Source organism: Leptonychotes weddellii, chromosome X (genome assembly GCF_054177405.1).
Source record: "Leptonychotes weddellii isolate Sample4059 chromosome X, ASM5417740v2, whole genome shotgun sequence".
Classification (NCBI taxonomy): domain Eukaryota; kingdom Metazoa; phylum Chordata; class Mammalia; order Carnivora; family Phocidae; genus Leptonychotes; species Leptonychotes weddellii.
In genome coordinates this window covers 103,076,103-103,099,775 of record NC_138385.1, presented here as the reverse complement: position 1 = coordinate 103,099,775, position 23,673 = coordinate 103,076,103, and the positions used below count along the sequence as shown (strand labels likewise).

The following is a 23,673-nucleotide window of genomic DNA, read 5'->3' as shown; positions in this document are numbered from 1 at the left end:
TAAACCAAGGAGCACTCATTCTAGACAATTTTACTACATCAACAACCCAGAACATACCCCCTTATCTGAGTCATCCAACATGCAATACGCATGGCATGCACCATTTGTCTCCCTCACCAATCTCTATGGGAAATCCAGCCACCCAAAGTATGTTTTGTGGATTTGTTTTGTAGACTTTATTAAAGATATCATAAGTGAGATAAAGGGGGACAGACTTCACACATTTCACAGCTTTTAATCCTCCAGATCTTTGTTCCCTTGTAGAGATGTTCCCCTTTAAAGATTTCCATCTCCTATTCTCCCTCTTTGTCTCTTTCCTCCTTTGATGATCATCTTCATCCCCCTCAATGAAGCAAGGCCATATGGCATTAAACCCATATGCCCTATCAAACTCCATGTTCCACAAAACCAAAGGATGCTGCTCCCTTTAAGTGGCTATTTAGAAACCATGTATTGTTTCGTTTAGACGTTGATGTGATGGTTAATTCTATGTGTCAACTTGACCAGTGGAAGGGATGCCCAGATAGCTGAGAGAATGTTACTTCTTGGTGTGTCTGTGAGGGTGTTTCTGCAAGAGATTAACATTTGAATCAGTAGCATGGGTAAAGAAGATCCACCTTCACCAATGTGGGTGGGCCTCATCTAATCCATTAGGGGCTTGAATGGAACAAAAAGGCAGAGGAAGGGGAATTTCTCTTTCTCTCTTCTTGAGCTGGCATGTCCATCTTCTTCTACCCTCAGGTACTGGAGCTCTTGATTAGAGTGGTCTACCTAGCAGTAAATTTCTTTGTATAGCCTATAGTAAATCAGGAGTAGTTTTTCTTAACACTTTTTGTTTTGTTTGGCATTCTTAGTAAAGTTCTTTATATTGGAATGATTTTAGATTTATAGAAAAGTTGTAAAGATAGCATGGAGATTTCCCATATGAACTTTACCCAGTTTCCCCCAATGTTAACATCTTACACGACCATGGCTTGCTTGTCCAAACTATGCAACCAACTTTGGGACATTACTATTAACTGTATTTATAAATTTTACGAGGATTTCCCCAGTTTATCCAATAATGAGATTTTTCTGTTCCAGGATCCCATCCAGGATACTACATTGCATTTAGTTACTATACCTCTTAGTCTCCTCTGCACCATGACAATTTCTCAGAATTTCCTTGCTTTTTGTAACCTTGACAGTTAGATATTTTTTAGAATATCCCTCAACCTGGATTTGTCTGATGCTTTCTAATGATGAAACTGCAGATATGGGTTCTGGGGAAGAAGTCCTCAGAGGTGAGGTGCCCTTCTCATCATGTCCTATTGGGAGTCCATGATTTCCATATGACTCATCACTAATGATGTTACCCAGGGTCACTTGGTAAAGGCCGCATCTGTTGTGTTTCTCCACTGTTAATCATTTCTTGTGTTGTGTGACCATGGGATTTTTAAAAAAAGTATCAATTTTCAAAATACCTAAAGTGGTATTTCTTTCTTTTTTTATTGAGTTCCTTTTTTGTTTTCAATTTATTTCTAATTCAACTTTATCTTTGTTATTTTCTCCCAGAAAAAAATTCTTAAATACCATATTTCTCATAGAACTCTCCTGCTTAAACCTTCAGGCTATTCTTGGTTGGGATAAAAGGAAACCCATATTTTGAGCATCTCCAAGGTGTGAGGGAAAGTAATAAATATTTTATATATATTTCTTACTTACATTTCACAAGAGCTCTCTAAATTAAATATTAACAGACCGTTTTTTCAAATGAAGAAACTAATTTTCCCAAGGCCATAGTTAAAGACAGTAAGTAATAAAACAGGTATGAGAGAACCTAGATTCTTTACCCAAAGACTCAAGATCACCCACAAACTTCTCAAATTTGACTTTGTCACTCTACTACATGGGTCCACTCCCACCCACCCCAAAAAAAGAAAGGTCTAAGCCCTGCACTGTAAGCATTCCCTAAACATCAGTGCCCTGCACTGTAAGCATTCCCTAAACATCAGTGCCTTGAACATTCACTCCTGCAGCCCCTATTCTCCAAGTGGCCATCCTAAATATCACTCAACTCCAAGCTGAAGCCTACCTCCTCCAGGAAGCTCCCACTGAATATGACGCCCACAACCACATCTTCTCCCTTGTACTGAGTGTGCTGTTTTCTAGCATTCACTAGCACTAGATGATGGTCTTCACGCCCCTGCATCCAGCTTGTTAAACAGGGTCAGTCCATCCATTCACCATGCCATGGAGCGTACACAACTTCCAGCCCTGATTAACAATGCTTACACGAGGAAACCCTCAGGAATGGTCTCTGGCTTCTTGGCTGGAGCCATGCATTATGTCCTTCTCACCACATCCCACCTCCTGACTTTGACCCCCTCCTGTAGCCTCCCCTTGCATTTGACTACACACCCATGCAAAAGTCAGCCAGCTACCAAGGTAGAGGGAGTAGTCCTCAAGACTGTTATCACTTCTTTTTTTTTTAAAAGATTTTATTTATTTATTTCAGAGAGAGAGTGTGTGAGTGCAAGCATGAACAGGAGAAGGGCAGAGGGAGAAGCAAACACCCTCCTGAGCAGAGAGCCCATTGTGGGGCTTGATCCCAAGACCCTTAGATCATGACCTGAGCTGAAGGCAGATGCTTAACCGACTGAGCCACCCAGGCGCCCCAAATTGTTATCACTTCCGATGCTAATTGCAAGATCTGGGGGGTTTCCCCAGACCACGCTATAATTCTATAGAAGGACTCACAGATCTCACAGAAAGCTATTTTCCTCCCAATTATGATTTACTATAGTGAAAGGGTACACATGGAAATCAGCAAAGGGAAAAGACATAGAGATGCATGTGGGAAAACTGCAAATGCAGAGCTTCCAGGTATCCTCTCCCTCTTTGGAGACATGGACAGTATTACATTCCCAGCACTGATGTGTGACAATACACAGGGAGTATTGCCATGTAGGAACACTCACCTGAGATTTGGTGTCTAGAGTTTTTATGGAGACTCCATCATGTAAGAATGACAGACTGACCACGTGGCTGACCTCAGTCTCCAGCCAGTCAGGAAGACAAGCTGATACCTCATGACCCAAAGCCCCTACCTTCTGTCACTTTGTTTGGTTTTCTGGCATGCCCAGGACCCCCACCCTAAATCACAGTGTTACACAACCCAGTGACCCAAAGCCCCCGGGGCAAACAAAGATACCCCTGTCTCAGGACATTCCAAGGGCTTAGAGGTCACTTCCAGAAGCTAAGCGGCAAAGGCCAGATCTCTTTTTGAACAAGATTGAATTCTAGACTACACCGTTGGGTATCTCTTACTGTCTTGAGGACCTTCATCCTCTTTTTTGACACTTAGCTCTGCATATGTTTCTTACCACAACCAGAACATGTGTGTGTATGCAGACACTCAGACATTTACAATGATGTTTCCACAGTGCTAGGATTATGGTTGTTTTTTTTTTGTTTCTCATTTATACTTTTCTACTATATCCATATATCCTACAAAAATGGTTGCTTCAATAATTAGGATGGGAAAACAGGTTTTAATGAGGCTTTTTTTTTTTTACATGTTGCCCATCCAGTTTTGTTCACTATGAACTACAAGATTTGTCCACTCAGTAGGTCACTGATATAATATTTGGAGGATTGTACGTACTTTTTCCTCCCATGAATTATGTGAAGAATCACTAAAAAGGGTATGTTAAGAAAAATGTAAACTCTACTTGCTAATTAGAACTAGGCATGTTTTACAGTAAAATACCCTAAGTACGCACCTAAGCAGCATCAGCACACACAAGAGACATGCGTATGTAAACACAAGCATATGTAGATGTCAACATGGAGACGTGTGGATTGTGTCACCCTATATAAGATGCTTCAGCCAGGATGGCCACTGGGGTACTCTCTTATTTGTCTTATCCAAATTTCTTCTCTGCCCGTTCAATGGTGCTATTTCTCACTACAGCATGTACTATCAATGCAGACAGTAGAACCCCTAAGGGACCAAGACTGAATCCTAGGGGTGAAAGAAACCTTAGTGTTTTTATGTATAAAGCACAAATATGCACGCAGTACATAAATAGATAAACAATGTAAGTACGGTATTAAACTGACATGGGAGGGAAATGGTACAATTAGAAAAGAAAATGTCCCAAAAAAAAGAAAGAAAGAAAGAAAGCAACTCCTTTGTGAAGCCTTATCTTCCTCAACCTTAACTGAGAACTCGTTACTTTGACACAAGAATTTCTTGAATTTACTTCAGCCATAACCATACCAGCATCGAAAGGAGGTCAGGGTGCCTCCCCCTCCGTGTGAAGCTCACCAGAGCTTCCTTGTAATTATCTCTCTATTTGCGAGAAACCAGCAGTGTCTCTAGTACCTGGGAAGTGCTACATAATCATTTCATGAATAAGTAAACCAGCTAAGAACAAAAGGTCAACTATAAAAATAACTCACAAGTATTGAACATTGACAAGGGGCCAAAGACGGTTCTGATTATCTCCTAAATCCTCACAGCACCCCTATGAAGGAGACACTGGGGTTTCCATTCTCATTTTATAAACAAGAGAAGTGACACACAGAGAATTTAAGCCAAGTTTCCAAGCTGGCTCAGTTAGTAAGTGGAAGACCCAAGCACAGATCCAGGAGCCTAAACATCGCTCCACTTCTCTGTATCAACACGTCATCGTTATTCCTGGGAGCAATCCAGCGCTTGGAAGAAGTATTCTTTATGCTAAGAAAGAATAAACATACCCTTCATAAATAATACAAAAACAAGCAACAGCTTCTACAGAGTGGAGAGCTACTGCCAAGGAGCCAGGAGTGTGCTGGCAATTAATAAAACATTTTTAAATGTACTCTAATTAGAATACAATAAGGAAAATTAATTAATGATTCTGAAACAGAGAGCAAGTAGAAACAATTATTATAATTTTGCATGTATTGAGAACCCATAACAGTCCCACTGTCGGGCTCACAAAATCCATTCCCCATGCTATGAGGTGTAGTTTGAACCACTGGTAGAGATGTCAGTCTATATTTTGTTGGACCACTGTATTAATCTGGTAGGGTGTGCCACTGAGAGATTTAAAAAAAAAAAAAAGTCAAATAAAATAACACACATGTTCTCAGTAATTCCATATACTGTGGTTGATGGCAATGCTAGACCCCTACATATGACTCGACCAGAGCATTCACACACAATAGATTCCAGGCATGCATAACTGCTGGTATTAATGCTCCATACTTCTGCCTGGTTTTCAATCAAATCTTTGCTATAAAATAGAATACAATTCCAGACAGTCCTGTGTTTAGCTTAGAGTCTATTATTTCTGCCACACGAGCTGTTCTTCAACATAACACAGTCACTTTGGAAAGTTCTTATTTTGCTAAACGTGTCCCTGAGCAAATGTCTAAATAATTACAGTCCCTCAAAAATGAGAACATTTATGCCATGAAATTCAACTAGTGGGAAAATTGCTTTCAAATGTCCCATGTCTGTTGCAAAGGATTGTTCTGGTTTTACATTTAATGTTTCTCAGTTTTGTACCAAGCCAATATTCGGAGTTTTCAAAATTAGCTTTATATGGTGATCACTGGTCTCCTTCCACATTTTCTAAAAACTACATCTCTAGCTCCCCTCTGTGTGAATAAATCTAGAGCTTCAGCTATGACTGATAAACCATGATTTCTCATGTCAGTGGTAATTCTAACAATAGATGTTTGTGCTACAATTTATAGCTACGGAGCTTTTTACACGTGCTGTTGAACTTATTCTCAGAAGAACAGAAGCTATCAGCACTGCTATAATCTCTGTCAGACAAGGTTCCGGGGAGAAATATCACTTACCAGAGGTAGCGCGTCAAGGTAGAGTAAGCTGCAGCTACAAACAGACCCAACGTGGTGGCTCAGACGTGGTCACTTCCATGCACAGTGTAGAGCTTGTGTTGAGGGCAGCGGAAACCTCCGCTCCACACGGTCATTCAGGGATCCAAGCTGTCATGCTTCTACCATCTTCAATTCACATCGTGCATTGACCCTCTGAGCATCAGCACTGCAGTCGGCTGGAGGGAAGTGCAGGGGGGTACATCTTATGAGAGACTTCCAAGGTTATGCCTAGCACATTCACTTCTGCTCACTTCTGGGAGCACCTGGTCAGCTGGGCAACCTAACTATGAGGAAGACTGGGAATGGACATAGCTGGGTATATGGAAGAAGGGCTGGGCAAACGGTCTCTCCCACAGCTAAGGAAGAGCCCGAGCAGGACTGAGCCAAGTTCTTCTGACTCAAATCCTGTATCTTCTCTCTATCCATCACTGCCTGAATGCCTGGACTTAATTAAAGTATCATTGGATCAAATGGACTGCTTCCTCATTACAAACATTTTGTCATAGGGGATATACCCATCGCTGTGTTCAGGCCAACACTCTGCCAGCCAACATTTTCCTCCAGGAGGAAACTGGCTTTTTATCTCTTGAGAACACGATTGATCCCCAAGGGCTAAGACATTCAGTGCAAATCTAAGCTATGGGACAAACAGATAGAATGAACCATGTCAAGAGTGTAAGGTTTGGGGGTAGGTGCTGCTTATTTGGTCCTGCCCAGGGTTTGCAGCACCAGAATCCTGGATTCTGTAGGTACGTGTAAGTAGGTACCTACTGGGACCTACCCTGTAAGAGTGGGCAGCCTCTGTAGGTCATGAGATCTTGTAGAAATGAAGGCATTTGTCCAAGAGGAATAAAAACACATGTCCCCACAAAAACTCATATACGAATGTTCACAGCAGCATTTTTCATAATAGCCAGTATGTGGAAAAACCATAAACGTCCACCAACCAATGAATGGATAAGCAAAATGTGTTCCATCCATATAATGGAATATTATTTGGCCATAAAAAACAATGAAATTCTGACAGGTGCTACCATGTGGATGAACCTCAAAGACATTATGCACAAAGAAGCCAGACACAAAAGGTCACATATTGTAGATTCCATTTACATGAAATGTCCAGAGGAGCAAAATCTAGAAAGACAGAAAGCAGACTGACTGGTGGTTGCCAGGGGCTGGCAGAGAGTGGAATGGAAATTGACTGCTGATGGGTAGAGGCTTTCTTTTGGGGGGAATGAAAATATTCTAAAATTGTGGTAATGGATGCACCACTCTGTGAATCTACTAAAAAACACTGAGTTGTAGAATGTAGCTGTGTGAATTGAATGGCATGTGAATTCCATCTTAATGAAGGTGTTACCAAGAAAAGAAATGAAGTCCTTTCTCAGGGGCATGCAGTGAGCTTGTTCCAAAGGGACAACCAAGAGGCCCTGGAGGGCCTCCAGAGTGCCTCAGGATTCCCTTAGCAACATGGCCAAGGAAAGTTGTAGCCACAGAGCCATGGCACCAGTGACATCCCATGAAATGGGAATCCACAACACATTCCTTCTGTACATCCTCAGCTTCCTTCTATATATGCTGAGTGCATGCAACCTGAGCAGCTAGGAGGCGGACCATAGACCACAGACCTCATGCCCCTCATGGCTTTCCCCCTTGCAAAAATCTTTTGGAATAAAACTCTCTCCTGACTAAGTCTGGATTTGGTTTCTGTTTGTTTGTTTTTATTTGTTTTGTGTTTTGATGCCCAAACCCACACGGGGCTCTCAGGATTAAATTGCCAAGTGGTTCCTCCCAACACCATCATTAGTTCTTACCCTGGCCTACTTTCCTCAACACTGATGGAATTGATTTGTCAGTACATCTCCTTGCTTCATCTGTGGACTCCCTCCGTCCATCCTCTGTTTTCTTGTAACAAGTTGAATTACCACTGATAATCAGATTCTCAAAACACAGCAATCCTTGGAGAAGCTGTTTGATTTGGAACTTTTGGAAGAAGGTAAAAGGACTTTTTTGGTGATGATGCAGCCTATGGTCTACGATGAGAACTGTGACTTTCTGCCACACGGTGGGTTACAAAGGATACACCTTGTGTTCTCACATGCCCACTGAGCAATGCTTGAGCAAGGGATAGAGGGAGCCATGTCCCCTCAGAGCTGGCTGGGATTTTCTCTTGGTACTTTCTTCTCGTTCCCCAGCTGATCTGTACCCAGAACTCTTGCTTTTAACTGAGTTAGTTTCTATTTGGCATTTTCTTGAAGTGCTGAGTGTTTACCCATGCATTTCTAGCCAGGGCTTCCCACCACACAGGGACAGGGACGATGACCATAAGTCCTTTGTATTATGTGCACTAATGTTCCTCCAGGGTAGTCTTTTGGGTTGTTGGTTTCAACCCCTTCCTGTTCTATATTCTGTGGGCTGTTCTAAGGAAAGAAGCAGGTCTGACAGCCATCACTTCAGTCTCCTGAAAATTTGACTCTACGTGAAGGAGGAACTGAATGTTTGGGAACTCTTTGCCAGGTTCTTCATCTGTCTCCTTTTCCTAAAACCACAACTGTTCTAACCACACAGAAATAAGTGGCTCACATTAGCGTGCTTATTCTGGTACTTTATCAAGAACTGAATAGTGGACCTAGATCTATATTATAGGCAGTTTCTGGGCTTTATTTACAAACAGAGTGCTTTAGACAAAGCCTTTTGCATAATACAAATAGCAAGTGATTATTCTCAAATGGCCATAATACTCCTAGTCAAAAGCTCTTTCAATTGAAATGGCATTAGCATGCATCTTATTTTCCAGAAAATGTATTGGAAACTGCAGGAGAAAGGTCCATTCTCTGTGCCCTTGGGAGAACTAAGCTACTGAATAAAGAGGAAAACCGAGTCGTTATTGAAAGACCTGATTCTCTACTTTGGAGAAGTTTGATAAGATTATTTGATAAGAGTCTTGGGCTCCTTTGTGTTTGGAGCGAGGCACTGATGAAGCAGGCAGGAGTAAAACATTGAATAAGATACGGTTCCTTCTCTAAGGACATTTACAATCTACTTTTATGAACATTCCAGTCAAGAATCCCCAACCACCATGTGAGGGGATGACACATTTCTAAGTTTGGGTTTGTTTCTTTTTCCCTGCTCCTAATACCATCCAAATCTAGCGCCTTCACCAACAAAATGATGATATCCACTGGGACCCAGACAATAGTCTAAAGAATGGAAAGCTGAATAACTTTGTCCTCTGTGTGATATCTGCTTGATTATTCTAAAAAAACAGAAGTCGATGACTATTTTTGCACTAAATAGTCACAATCCAAGGCTCTCTGCTTTGATTTAAGGCTCTTTGGGGTCACTGAAGTGTCATTTGGAAAATTGCTTCCTGACACATAATATTATGGTAATGATCCCCTAAAGCCTGGCATAAAGGCTCTGCCATGAGAGCTAACAATTTATTTTCTTCCAAGTATGGTTTTAAAACAAGAGGCAGCTGGGGGTCAAGAGAGAGGCTCTGGGTTATAACAGGCTTAATGCGACCCTTGGAATTTTTTTAACATGCTTGGGAGGAGAAAGATTGTTCATAAATACTCATTTACAGAAACAGTTCAAGAGACACAGAAAAGATAAATTCTTACATCTGAGCACACAATTATAACCTAATAACAATATAAATAAGGAGAAGAGAGGAAGGTGCTAGAATTTTGGGGGTAAGGTTAGAAGCTGAGAGACCTAGATTCAAATCCCAGCCTTGCCTCTCATTGATTATATCCCTTTGGTTTACAAATCAAGCTTTTTGAGCTCAGCCACCTCAGATAAAGCAGAACCACCTGCCTCAAAGACAGGGGTGAAGTTTAAATGCAATATTGTGAGCAAAAGCTAAGAAGCAAATATATAGTGTATGTACATAGACTAGTCTATGTGTATGGTTTATGTACCTAGTGTAAACTCAACAACTGTACTGATCATTGTTAGTATTACTGTTATATAGGAGTTATACACAAAATTACTACATACACAGGGCCAGGTACCATGCTCTGCTCCATATGTGAGATAGGTAGTGTGATGTACATTTATTTTGTCTAGGCTATGGTGCCAGTATTCGGCTGAACACTAGGCTAGATGTTCCTGTGAAGGTGTATTTTAGATGTGATTACATTTAAATCAGTAGACTCTCAGTAAAGCAGATTATCCTGCATAATGTGGTTGGGTGGGGAGTGGATGGGGGCCAGGGTGGGTCTTATCTAATCATTTGAGGGGCTTAGGAGCAATGACTGAAGTTTCCCAAAGAAGAAACAATTTTTTCTCAAGACTGCAACATAGAATCCCTGCTGAATTTCTAGCCTTCTGGTCTACCCTGAAGATTTGGGGCTTACCAGCCCCTACAATCAGGAGCCAATTCCTTAAAATAATGAGAGAGAGAGAGAGATAGACAGAAATACAAATATAGCTGTCTACAGAGACAGAGACAGATCTCTCTAGATGGATAGATAAATAGATGCAATAGAATTATAGTTATCTATATAGTATAGGTCTCTCTAGATAGATGATAAATAGATAGATCCAATAGAACTACAGTTATCATTGTATAGACAAAGATATATTGGATACACCTATGCACCTGTCTGTCTTTCTATCTAGGGAGATCTATCTCTGGCTCTCTCTACAGATAGATCTATGGATGGATAGGTATATATATATACCTATATCTATGTATCTCTATATCTCTATCTATGGATATCTTATTTGTTCTGTTTCTCTAGAGAACCTGATTAATTCAGGCAGGGAGAACCACAAGTAAATAGGCTATCTGAATGCTCTGTGGTGGGTCTCACTATAAGGGCCACTTAATGCTGTCTTTGAAGGACTGGATGTCGCTGCCCAAAAAGAGGGTTGAAAATGAGAACACCCTTTAATGGGTAGATACCAGGGGAGGATCAGCTAGAGGATTAAGAAGATAAATAAGATATGTGGGGAATGAGGCCAAGCAAGACAAGAGGGAAAGCTTTCCCAAGGGAAGGAGGGTTCATCTGATGGGAACACTAGAAAGTGTACATCAGATGGGTTGGCCTGGTGGTGGGTATTGAGGAGGGCACATTCTGCATGGAGCACTGGGTGTTATGCACAAACAATGAATCATGGAACACTTCATCTAGAACTAATGATGTAATGTATGGGGATTAACATAAGAATAAAAAAAAAATAACTTTAAAAAAAAAAAAGAAAAGTCAAGTAAAAAAAAAGAAAGTGTACATCAGAGAGAGGAATATGTGCAGTGGGGAGTTCAGGCAGGTGTTAGTATGGCACGAAGACTAGATGCAGGGTGTGGCCATGGAGGTGGTTGGAGAGGAATGAAGGAGCAGATCCTGAAGGGAGAAGACCAAGAATTCGTAAGTGCGACTCCCGTGAACCTCTCAGGGTCCAGATCTATGGCTGTCCCTGGGAGAGCACTGCAGGGCAGTGGTGGCCCCAGGGAAGAGCCAGGCAGTGGAAGAAAGGTTGAAAACGTGGAAGTGTTTGCTCATTGTAGAACAGATGTCCCAGACGGAGAAGAGTAGTGAGAGGCTGGGTCAGGAGCCTGGAGGATGGTGGGGACCAAGAGTTCAGGAGACGTAGTTGTGATGACCAGATGAGTTCATCTCCCAGGCAGGGACGTGGGGAGCCCTAGTCTATGGTCTCAGTGGAATCACCCAGGGAGCTTTACAAATACTGCTGCCAGGGTCCCACCCCAGAAATACTGTGGTTACTAATGTGGGGTGCAGCCTCAAGCTGAGAATGTTCAGAACAAGCTGCCCACATCACGCTCATGTCCAGTCAAGGGTAAGGACTATCCCAGTCCAATTGCAGGTCAGGAGAACTTTACTTCCCAGGACTCTCACACTTACAGAGAGTAGCTGCTTTAGCTGCTTTCCCTGGCAGTAGGGGAACTCCAGGTGCTTGGGAATATGTTTACCTTGGCCTGAGATCATTGTAATTCTGAGTGTGTTCTGACACCCGTGGATGAATAAACTCTGTGTTCTAGATGGGGTCCTCTGGAGTATGGGTTGCTTTACCCTGGAGCCAAGAAAAAGCTCTAGGTTCAAAACAAGCGGCATGAAAACTCTCAGGCAGAGGGTCTTTTTTCTGAGTCTCCTGGGAAAATCAGAGTATAGAGTTCTCACTTTATACTTGAAAAAGCTGCAGTCTCTGGTATTTGGGGGATTCCAGACCTTCTGAAAGGGACCATCCATAGTCCATGAGGTAGCCATTATAATCTCAGTTTTAAAGATGAAGAAACCAAGAAATTGAGAGGAAAAGCAAATTATCTCTGGATTATCCATCTAGTACATTGAATAGTACATTACTTATGTATTGCAAAACGGATCGCTGGGGGGCTATCCAAGTCTGTCCCGACAAAAAGCCAAGACCTGAGTTCTTATTTTACTCCAAAATCAAGAATATGGGCATTGATTCAATAATCCCATCTGAAATTTGTTTTTTTTAGGAGACAAAAGAAAGAGAGAAACTTAACTGATATTGGAAGCATGAGTTTTATATGGATGTCCCATGTGGTTGGACTGGTGGCAGAGTGCGGAGAGATCTTACCATGAAGATCCCCACACATTTGAGGGGAACTGACTTTTCTGTCCCTTGAACAACAGAACTCCAGATCTATGACATGGTTTTGACATTCGAGGAAGGTAAGGTGTGAATCTCCTGACTGTAGCTTAGAGTCTACGATCCGTAGACCAATGGTGGTGCCAACCCATCCTCTGCAGAGAGAGGTTTGATTTATCCACCAACCTGTAAGGCTGGGGTTGGCTGGCTTAATATGGGGCTGTGTCCAAGGAGTGGAGGGTAAAGGGTGATCAGATTCCGTCTCTTTCATGCCTTGTATGTCCAATAGACTATCCTTCATCATCACCAAAATCTTGCTCACATATCAGTAGTGGCCAATGTAGTCGACTCACCTCCAGGATTAACTGAGACCAGCAACTCCCCAAATACACTGACTGTCTTTCCTAAACAACAGACAGCTTTGTTCCTAAAGCACCTGTGAGGAGAAGGCTGTGGGGTCCCTATGAGCAGAGCAGGTATGAATGGTTCCAAAAGCACCCAAATGGTGAGGTATATGATTCTAAACCTTGCTGCTCACATAAATTTCCCCTAAAGATATTTGTTCCTAAAATGGGTGTAGGCACTGCATCTCATTGTGTGTAGACAGCAGGACAGCCTGGTGGTCCACCTCCACCAAGCCCACATGTGTCATTGTCTCTTGGAGGCTGCACCAAGACTGACTCTCTCTTGGTGAGCAACCAAGTGGGTGTGAAGAAATGTCCCCACGGAAGGCCCATTCTACGAATAAAGGCAGATCTCACCTGCTCTTTGGAACAGACCTCTTTGCAGAAGCTAATTAGCCCTTAAACCCTAGTACAACTGTGGGACACAATCTACTGTATCTGGTAAGATTGAAGACATAATCATGCTTCTAAACACAGAGTACTTCCCTTTGTCTAAGCAAATCTGAATAAAAAAAAAAAGTATCAGTTAAAAGTTTTTTTTATCAATAGATCTTTTTTATTGTAGCTCTTACCAATAGATTTCTGACTTAACACTACATAACAATGGAGCTGCCATTCATGAATCATGTAGCTATTTTGTAAAATCAGGTTTTGGAAGGTATGCTGTTATGTAAAACTAAAAGTTTATACAATAATTACTCTGTGTTATGTAACGTTGTAGAATGCATGAAGGTATGTGCAAAAGGCCTCTTGAAATTCATATTTCTTTTTGGCAGAAAAAAATAATTTTGGAGACTCCTATTGGTGGGAAGTGGGCCCGTAGGCAGATGGGCCTTGGACTCTGGCAAACTTCAGAGTAGAAAGACTGTAAATCGGGTGGGATATGATGGCATGCAGAATAGGCTAGGCTGTCTGGGTTGGGCCTCTTTGCATTCATCTTCTAAAATGAAATTGCCCAAGAGAATAATTATTCATCTTTTCAAAGAAGGGAATAATCAGTGCTCTCCATGTGGCTCCAAACTCAGATTTCCAGGATCTAATTTAGACACTAACTTAACAAGCCAAACTTTTTATCCATAAAGGTAGACTAAAAGAAAAGAGAGAAAAACTTGTAGGATGAATGGGGTCAAGAGATGTCAGAGAAATTCCTAGATTTGGCCCCTGCAAGGGTCAAGGTCACACCCCTGACAAGATGGTGGTCCAAGCTAATGGCGTGGGTTGGTGGATCCATTCACACAGGCTACAGTCGATGGTGCCCCTGCAGCTGTGGTGTGGCTCCTGGTATAATTCTCGGCATGAATGCACTCAAGGAGACTTGGAATAGCCCTCCTGAAGTAAGGTTAAACATCATTCTCTCAGCTACCTCCTCAGAGAATTCTGAATGCAGGTTCCATTAAAAGAACAATACAGCAACAAAGGGACATCCTACTATGGTTTATTTAGAGATTTCAACCCACCTTACACCCTCTGGAAGAAAATTACAGCTTCTCATGTGCCTACCATTCTAGGAGCCAAAATATCAAGGTGAAAACCCTCCCCTCTGATTGTCTGAGCATGGAAAACAAACAAAATAATTAATGATTCGAAAAGCATTTCAAACATTGGCTCACAGGTAGCCATGCAAAACAGGGAAGATTCTGTTTGTAAATTCCAATCACTACCTAGAAAGACTTTAAGGATTCATATCCTAGGCAACAGAAATGTGCTCTGTAAAAGAAATCTTCCTACATGCTTTTCTATATTTATATATAGTTAAGCTTGCATTTAAACAAATGAGGACTTTCTTACCTCTCTACCCAGTGGTCCTTCAGCAAACCAGCTTCCTGTTCTCCAAGTCACTCCACGAATGGGCAGAAAGAACTGGATCCCATGTGGAAACCATAGGCTGCCCCTCATCTAAGAGACATAGAAACTTTCATACCAAGACTTCCAGCTGTAGATACTAAGATATTAGTTGCTATTATCTTACAGGAGAGAGCTTTGTGCAAGACATCCTTGTCCCACAAATAGGAAACTGGCTTCAGTGACTGAGAATCAATAGTATACAGTCATGGAATCGGTTCCCCATAACAAAGACCATTTCTATGTTGACACGCATCTTTTCTGGTTTGAAGAATAATCAGTGGAATAAATTTGAGACACCAGACTGCATTTACTGCAGTCGTTGGATAAAATATTATTTTCTTTCCTTGCACTTTGAAGTTATGATTTTGGACCCTCTGATCATCAAGGCAAAGGATATAAACTAATTGCAAACTCTCAGGAACACCAAAGCTAGAACATCCCAGGGACTGCCACCTGAGACCTTTGCTTGGTGCTCTCCATGTGATGCTGCTCGTTGGTTAGTGATTTGATGAACTGAAGGCAAGGAGGAGGAGGAAGAGTCTCTACTAACTGATGCTAAAGTGCTGAGGCCCTTATCCTCCCAGACCATGCAAAGGTCCACCATAGCAAAGGAAGTCAGCACAATGAGAAAAGTGTGGGATCCATAGTGAGAATATGAATGTGAGCACCATCATTTTGCAATATGGTGACCATGGATTTGGTAGGGAGATGTCAAAGTACTTCTGGGAATGTGTTTGGGTTCCAGGCCCAGGTAACCTTCTCTTCTAGCAAAATGCATCATCTTTCCCATGAGCTTGGACACTGAAGTTTGGGGGCCAGAGTCTCAGGCTGTCATGAAGCAGTATTTCTCTGATGAATCCTCATGCAGCAAGAAGCAAGTCAACGGTGCTTCAAGGACATGCAGCATTCAGTGAATGGGCTGATGGCCATGGGTTCAAGAAACTTTCAGTAGGAGAGAAACTTACTTTAACCTCCATCTACCTTCTTCATTTTTCAAACCCAATTCTGCAGAATACACTATAACCCTCTGTATATCCTAAGATGCTACCTCCTGGAGGCCTTTTGGTGCTTCAGTGATGTCTTTGGTGGAGCCCAAGATAGTTTTTATGTTGAATTCCATCTTCAGCGGGCAATACCATGTAGAGTTCTTTCTAAAAGAAAAGAGAGGAGAACATGAATCAAGAATGGAAACATGGATTTGTTTTTCCCTCTGTCATTAGCATTTGGGAATAAAAAAAGTAGCCAGTGGTTTAATTGTAGCCTTCATTAATTTTTAATAAATTTGTACCCTTGTCCAGATTGAAATCACCACTAAGGAATGAGAACGCAGCAACAGTTGGCTCAATTTAGGTCAGATGTTGGTAATGATGTTTAAACAAAGATTATGTAACAGAAAAAATGAATGACAATGATCCTCTCAGAGCCTCTCAGATTAAAAACACAAAACAACAACAAAAGAAAAGCAAAGAAGATATAACAAAAGAAGAAAAAAAAAAAAACCTTTCAAGAATCAATTCTGGGCCATCTTAGCCAAGGAATATTTTTACAGATGGGGATGATTAGTCATGACAGAACTAAGAAGTCACCATGAGCAAAAAGGTAAGACTTCTGATACAGCAGAAAATGTGAATTGTATTCCACAATCTAGGTTTCCTGTGTCTTGATAAAACTGTGTCCACTTTCCACTACCAAGTCCATTCACTGACCTCATGACCTCTGAACTTCAGATGTCCAGGCTTGGACCTCAGAACAACTGCTAAATAGGATTGCTTGTTAAAGATCCAGAGAAGCTCAAAGCAGACACCTCCACGATCACATATCAAGGAACAGGTGGAGGATAAGCATTGTTAGACAAGAAATAAAGCCTCAAGACTCATGGCATTATATCCTTGAATATTTAGTATAAAATGTAATGTTATAATAATTTATGTCATGTTCTCTGACAGTATATGATATGTATGTTATCTTCCAAATTATGTCTCCTTGCAGCTAAATCAGCAGGCATTTGATAGGAAAAATCAACGTACTGTGATTAAAATATTTCAAAATAAATACGATGCAGGATCTTTAGGAAGTATCTTCCTATATTTTGCTTAGTTCTTTAATCAAAGTTGGTTACCGCCCCTCCCGCACATACATCTAGATAACACTTAGCAAATAAGATGCTCTCTTCAGCCTTTCCTAGACATATTAGTGAAGGGAATAGAATGAAATTGCAAATTACAGGGTTCTAGATCCTTGGTAAGTTTGTTCCCCAAAATCCCTGGAGATATAAAATAAAAGTGAAAACTAAGCTGCTGTCACTTTGGACAAAAGGAGGCATATGCTTGTAATGGGGGTCACTTTGTAGGTACAAAAGGCATAAGTAGGAAATAGAATGCAAGGGTGAAAAATACATTAATAAAAAAATAGGGTCACCAAAGTAATCATGCGTGAGATACTCTTTTGCTTAAAAAACTGATTGGGTAAGTGTGATCCTACATGCAGTGTCTGCATATAATTGTTTAACGTGTGTTTTAAACTGTACATGTTCTAACAACCGTTTTATTGAAAGATGAAACATAGCATCAGGTCTCCTGCTTTGCTAGCCCTTCTTAGAGACAGATTAGGGCATTTCCTGGTCCCTGCTGCAAACCAGGAGTTATAGACAGACCAGGACTAAGTAGAGATCTCAGCAGTTTTGGCTGGTCATGACCAATGGCTTCAAGGAGAAAGGCACTCTCTAACATTGGTATTACTGTTATGTTTAATGCTTCATTTATTTTTATCTTATTATTTTTCAATATGTGTTTATAATTTCCTCATAAAGTCTTTTCACCAATTTTATTCTATTCATTACTAATTCCTTATATTTGTGTGCCTCTGTGAAAGGTCTTTTCTAAAAATGTGTGTTTAGTAGTTGCCAATATACCAATATACAAGTGACTGTGAATATTTACGTTGTATCCAGCAACTCTGATAAATAGTTTTTCAGGTTCTTCTCACTGGTTTGAACAATTTATCTAAGTATTCTCTGAGGTTTGAGGTTTTCTAGGTAGACAATGAATAAGCTCTGAAGGATAACAGCTCCTTCCTTTATAACCTTCACAGATTTTATTTTAATTTCTTCTTATTTGTTCGTATGTCCAATACGAAGCTGAATAGAGGTGGTAATAAAAAGCATTCTTTTTCTTAAGATTTTATTTATTTACTTGAGAGAGAACGACAGCACAAGTGGAGGGTGGGGAGAAGGAGAAGCAGACTCCCCGCTGAGCAGGGAGCCTGATGCAGGACTGCATCCCAGGACCCCGGGATCATGACCCGAGCCGAAGGCAGACGCTTAACCAACTGAGCCACCCAGACACAAAAATACTTTTACCTTTGCACTATTAAATATATTTTAACTCAGTTTTGTTTTTTAAATGTTTAAAAAGATTTTATTTATTTATTTATTTATTTATTTGTTTGTTTGTTTGTTTACGAGAGAGCGAGCGAGCAGGGGGAAGAGCAGAGGGAGAGGGAGAAGCAGACTTCCCGCTGAGTGTGGAGCTGGGCGCAGGGCTCGATCCCACAACCCCAAGATCATGACTGGAGCCAAAATCAAGAGTCAAGAGCACAACTGATTGAGCCACTCAGGCACCCCTCAACTCGGTTTTGTTTTAAGTAGATATTTATCAGAGTAGGAAATTGCTCACTATCCCTAAGTGGTAAGGATCTCTTTGAAAAGAGAAAGTCAGGGATAAATATCGACTTTATCAAATGCTTTTTGTTAATCTATTAAAATGATCATATAGGTTTTTTCCTGGTGATTAACGGACTGATCTTTCTAATATTAATCCAGCTTTGTATTTCTAAGATAAACCAAATTTTCCCATGATGTGATTATTATTCTTTATATGTTGGTAGATTGTTTTGTTGCTATTTTAAGATGTTCATTCCTAGATTTAACAAAAGTTATTCTCCTTGGATAACTTAGTTACTAAAGTTAGCTAGTCTCATAAAATGAGTTGAGATAAGTTTCTTATTTTTCTGGTCTCTGGAAGAGTTGTATTGGTTTGGAATTACTTGTTGATTGTTAGAATCAACATATAAAAACCATGTGGGCATAGGCCTTAGAGTTTTTAAAATTTACGTTTCTTCTTAAGTTAGTTATATCTTTCTAGGATTTTGAAAATTTACATTTTTTAAATTTATTGGTGTGAAGTTGTTAATGCTATCATTTTATTGTCTTCTTGATCTTGGCAGTCTGTATTTTTTTCTTTTTTTATTCTGATAGTATATTCATAGATAGAATATGTCATATTCTCTGTCTCTCCTAATCAATCTTACCCGAGGTTGTTCAGTCTTACTATTTTATTCTTTCTACTTTGGAGAAGTTTAATCAGTTGTTTTTTCCCTGATGCCCTGTGCTAGATGTTCAACTCACTGATGTCCATCTTACATTCTTTTCTAATATCAACACTTAAAATTTAAAATTTCCCTTTAGATCCTTCCCTACAGTCTCTCCCATTTTTAAAGTATATTGTATTATTGTTTATCTGTATCTTCTGTCCCATTATGATCTTTTTTTTGACCCATGAATTAAAAAAAAGTGTGCTTTAAAATTCAAAATATGGAGGTTTTCTATTTATGTCTTTGTTCTTGATTTCTAACTTAATACATTATAAAGAGAGAATGTGACTTATATGACACCAGCCTGATGAGATTTATTGGTAATTTGCTTTATGAAGTATGTGTTCAATTTTCATAAATGTTCCATGTATTGTAATGAGAGAACTTATTTTTCCTTTGCAGCCTGCAACATTCACATGCTAACATTAAATACATTTTTTTCATTATATTTTCTATTTAAAAAATTTCCACCTTGTGGGAAAGTATTTGAATTGCTGAGCAATGCTCAAAAATTAATTCAAATTAGTTTACAGAGTGCTTAGCACATGCTTATGTATGGCTATATACTAGGCATTAAGAATACAATGATGAAAGAGACCAACCCAGTGCATGTTCCCATGGACCTACCTTAGTGTCTAGAGGGGAAGAGAGATAAGTACACACGTGGTTATTGAATTATTGTTGTGTGAAATGCCACAAAGGGAAAGCACGGTGTGTAATGAGGTAGGTTCTGACGTTGGTAAGGTACTGTAGTACTCAGAAGTCTAGATACAGAATACAAAAAAGCTACCCAAGTACATGAATCATCAAAAAAGTTTCAAGTACAGGTCTGTCCCTCTACACTATTCCTCTTTAATCCGTATCCCCCTCCCTATCTCCACCAGGACCTCATGTCTTTCTTTCTTTCCTCTTTCTTCCACTCATCCATGTGTCTACCTTTTGGTTCCTCACTACCATAGTTGTCTTTCTCTGGAAACATATTATTCGGTGCTTGGGACAAAACTGCACAATTCTGTTAAATAAATGTTAAAGAATATTTTTAAGTAGTTACCATGCTCTGTATTATTCTAACAAATGCAATCACCTAAAGTGGGGTCCAAACTGGGGTTACTTTCACCATGTTCAACATTTCTTTCTTTCTCTTTCTTCTTTCCTTTCTTTCTCTCTCTCTTTCTTTCTCCCTTTCTTTCTCTCTTCCTTCCTTCCTCTTTCTTTCTTTCTTTCTTTCTTTGACAGACAGTGGGGGAGGGGAGTGAGGAGAGGGGGAAGATGGAGAGGGAGAGAAAGAATCCCATGCAGGCTCCATACCCAACACAGAACCCAAGGTGGGGATCAGTCTCACAACCCTGAGATCATGACCAGAACTGAAATCAAGAGATGGACACTTCACCGACTGAGCCACCCAGGTGCCCCCAACATTTCATTTACATTATAATTGTGTGAAGTTAGACAAGTTTTTGTTATTGTTAGATGGATTAACTGAAGACTAACATTGCCCTGACAGTCAATTAAAATGTCTGGTTATTTTGATTATGTAGTTGTTGAGCTCTGTGTCCCTGAGTTGGTACTTGAGAGGCTGGTGTATTTGACCAAGTACTTTGCTGATATCAGTCTCCATCTTGTTAGATTCATTCCACTGATCCAGCCCAGGAATAGCCCTGGTTTATTTTGGTCTCAAGTGTGTCACTCAATCCATTAGCTAATCATCCCAGTTTCTACTTTGTAACCCTGGTCAGCAGGCTATCCTTTGCTTCATCCAAATCATTAATTAAAATGGTCCACGGGAGAGAACCAACGAGCAAGCAAGGGAGAGACCATGAAGAAACAACCCTCCACGTGGACATCTATCCTTTAATCATTAATTTCAATAATTTTAACCTGATTTTAATTGTATCATCACCCAGTCCTCAAAGCTATGATTACAAAACTTTGTCAAAATTTTGCTCAAATGAAGATACTATCCTTCAGGTCTACTGCATTTCTTGTATTTATCAGTCCAGTGAAATGATTTTAGTCAGGCATGATTTTTTCATAATGAGCCCATCCTGACTCATAGTGGCCTCCACTTTCTAATTTAAGTGTTCACCGACCAGTCTTTAAAATAATCCGTTTCTAAATTATCCTCAGGGATGACATTAAGCTCATGTTCTCTCAGAGCTAAACTGCTTTCTTGGTGATCTCAAGTGAGTTCTAATCATCAAATCCAGGGTCCTCTTCTCAGCTATTCCTGCTTGACCTCTTCATGGCATTTGACATTGTCAAACACCCCATCTTTCTTGCTCACACATTTGTGCAATTCATCTTCTTGGTCTTTGAAAAGTCAGAACATTTGTTCACTTTCAGTTTTCTGGATGGAAATTTCTGCTGTCTCATAAATGACTTCTCAACATTGCCAATGATAATTAGTCCAGACAATTTGTAAGCTCTTTCACAAATTTGAGAAGCAGCTTATCCAGGCTAGAAAATCTTTCTTCCACAACTGGTTTCCTCTTCTAACATCTTCATGGTCTTGGGATTTTAATGTTCCTCTAAATGTTAGTTTCACAATTACCTGTCTGCAGGTTATTCTCAATGACAGAGCAGAGGAAGGAAAATAAAAGTCCTAGAGAGATTCTGTCTTGCTATGAAAGAACTCATCAATGGTTTTTATAATTATTTAGGTGATGGAACACCTGGAATTTAGAGTTCTTTCTGTGGAACCCCTTGATATTGTGAAAGACCATAATTATTGGTAGGTCTCTTCATCTTTTGGCCAATTTGGCCAGCCAAAATCATCCCATTCTGGGGTTTTCTGTTAATAACTGCTTGCTTGTTTTTGTTCGTTTTGAGGAGAGCAGTAGTTAAAAATCAGAGAACAGAGAGGATGTGAAACAATTATGAAAAAGAATTATGGAAAATAGAAAAATGAAAAATGATAAAGAATTATGAGAGGAAATCTTTAAAATTAAGACCATTTTGTTATTGTAGTTAATTGTGGTGAGTTGTGGAAAGACCACAGCCATCACATAATTTTAGAAGCAAGGATCCAAGGAAAATTTGGTGTTACATAGGGCAACTACCAAGCTTGTTGACAGGAAGCTGCGAGGGTTCCCCCAAAATGTCCATTATTTGAGTACAAGCAGTTACTTGAGCAGAGCTAAATACCACCTATTGTTCTACTTTGGGAATTAGTGGCCTTTTTGAGGGAAGAAGTCAGTAAAAAACTGATATTTGTTTCTCAAACCCCTCCATCTGTGCTTCAAAAAGGATTAAAGACAGTGTGAACTTTGCCTAAAGAGACAAATGTCTGCAGAAGGTGGACAGATGTGAAGTGTTCCAAAGTAAAGGAGAGGGAGTTAGATATCACAGGATGGAGACATTTTTTTTTTAATTTCCCAAGTTTACTATAGCCTATATATTTCCCCTTAATGATGATTAGTTAAGCCCTTAAACAACAAAAGAATATATATCCTTCTCTCCAGGACTATCATTAAATTGGCAAACAGAAATGACTGTTTAAACTATACTGTGGCTTTGGGGAAAAGACAGTAAGAGGAACATCAGCAGATGGAAAGGACAGTGACAGCCCTAAAGAATTAATGAGAGGGGCGCCTGGGTGGCTCAGGGGATTAAGAGGTCAGACTCTTGATCTCAGCTCAGGTCTTGATCTCAGGGTCATGAGTTTGAGCCCTGCACTGGGCTCCATGCTGGGCGTGTAGCCTACTTTAAAAAAAAGAAAAAAAAAAAAGAGAGAGAGAGAGAATTTTAACTACCTGGGCTCTGTGAGAGAAAGATTTAGAGGATAATTTTCAGTGAATCCAGAGAAGTACCTGTGAAGGCTTCACATATTTTGTCTAGCTAACTGATCCTATAGAACACAAAGTGAGATCTTCTATGTTCTAGTTATAGCGTGAACTCAAAAACTCTTGTGATATCTTTCATAGTTTTAGATGCCTTACCTCATTCTGGACTTAAGACTTCTTCTTTTCCTTCTTTTTTTTTTTTTAAAAGTAAACTCTATACCCAACATGGGGCTGGAACTCATGTCCCCAAGATCAAGAGTCACATGTTCTACTGACTAAGCCAGCCAGGTACCCCTGGGATTAAGACGTCTTAATACTTTTCTTAAAAATTTCTGCAAAGACTTTATATTCCTTCATTGGTTCTGTGCCCATCCTCTCATATTTGGCCCATGTTCTTGTAATTTCTGAGTTCCTTTAGAGGACTTCTTTGTGGTCATCACAATTTGTTAAAATGTCAGCCTTCTTGTATCCATTAGGATTATTTGCCATTGCCCCGTCATGTTTTTCTTTTTGAAAACTGCCTGTCCATTCTCTGCTCTTGCTCCACATGGAAATGAATGACTTCTTCTTATCATCTTAAGCATTTTCTTTTAGAGAAAGCCACACCTCTCTCTGAGAATTCCCCATAATACTCCTACGAGCCCATGGAAAGGTTTCAGATGCCTTCCTGGTTATGTGCCCCTCCTTGCCATTTCTTGTCCAATCTTCTTTTCCGTATTTTAATTTTTTCCTGTTGTATTTTCTCCTTCTGTCTATGAGTGCCAATTACATGTGCCTTGCACACTCTATGCCTGTTTTTGTTGTCTCCAAGC

General features: G+C 40.2%; 1 long non-coding RNA gene across 2 annotated transcripts in view; it reads right to left on the bottom strand.

The window, feature by feature from the left end:
• Positions 1–15,964, bottom strand: part of LOC145717911 (uncharacterized) — a 98,926-nt gene extending 82,962 nt beyond the window's left edge. The window contains exons 1-2 of one of the 2 annotated variants that reach the window (XR_014141432.1): positions 14,652–15,964; positions 5,839–6,053 (exon numbers count right to left, since the gene is read on the bottom strand). This is a non-coding gene — a long non-coding RNA (uncharacterized LOC145717911). The remainder of the gene's footprint in view (positions 1–5,838; positions 6,054–14,651) is intronic. The other variant, XR_014141431.1, reaches the window with a different exon arrangement.
• Between the last annotated feature and the right edge of the window lie 7,709 nt (positions 15,965–23,673).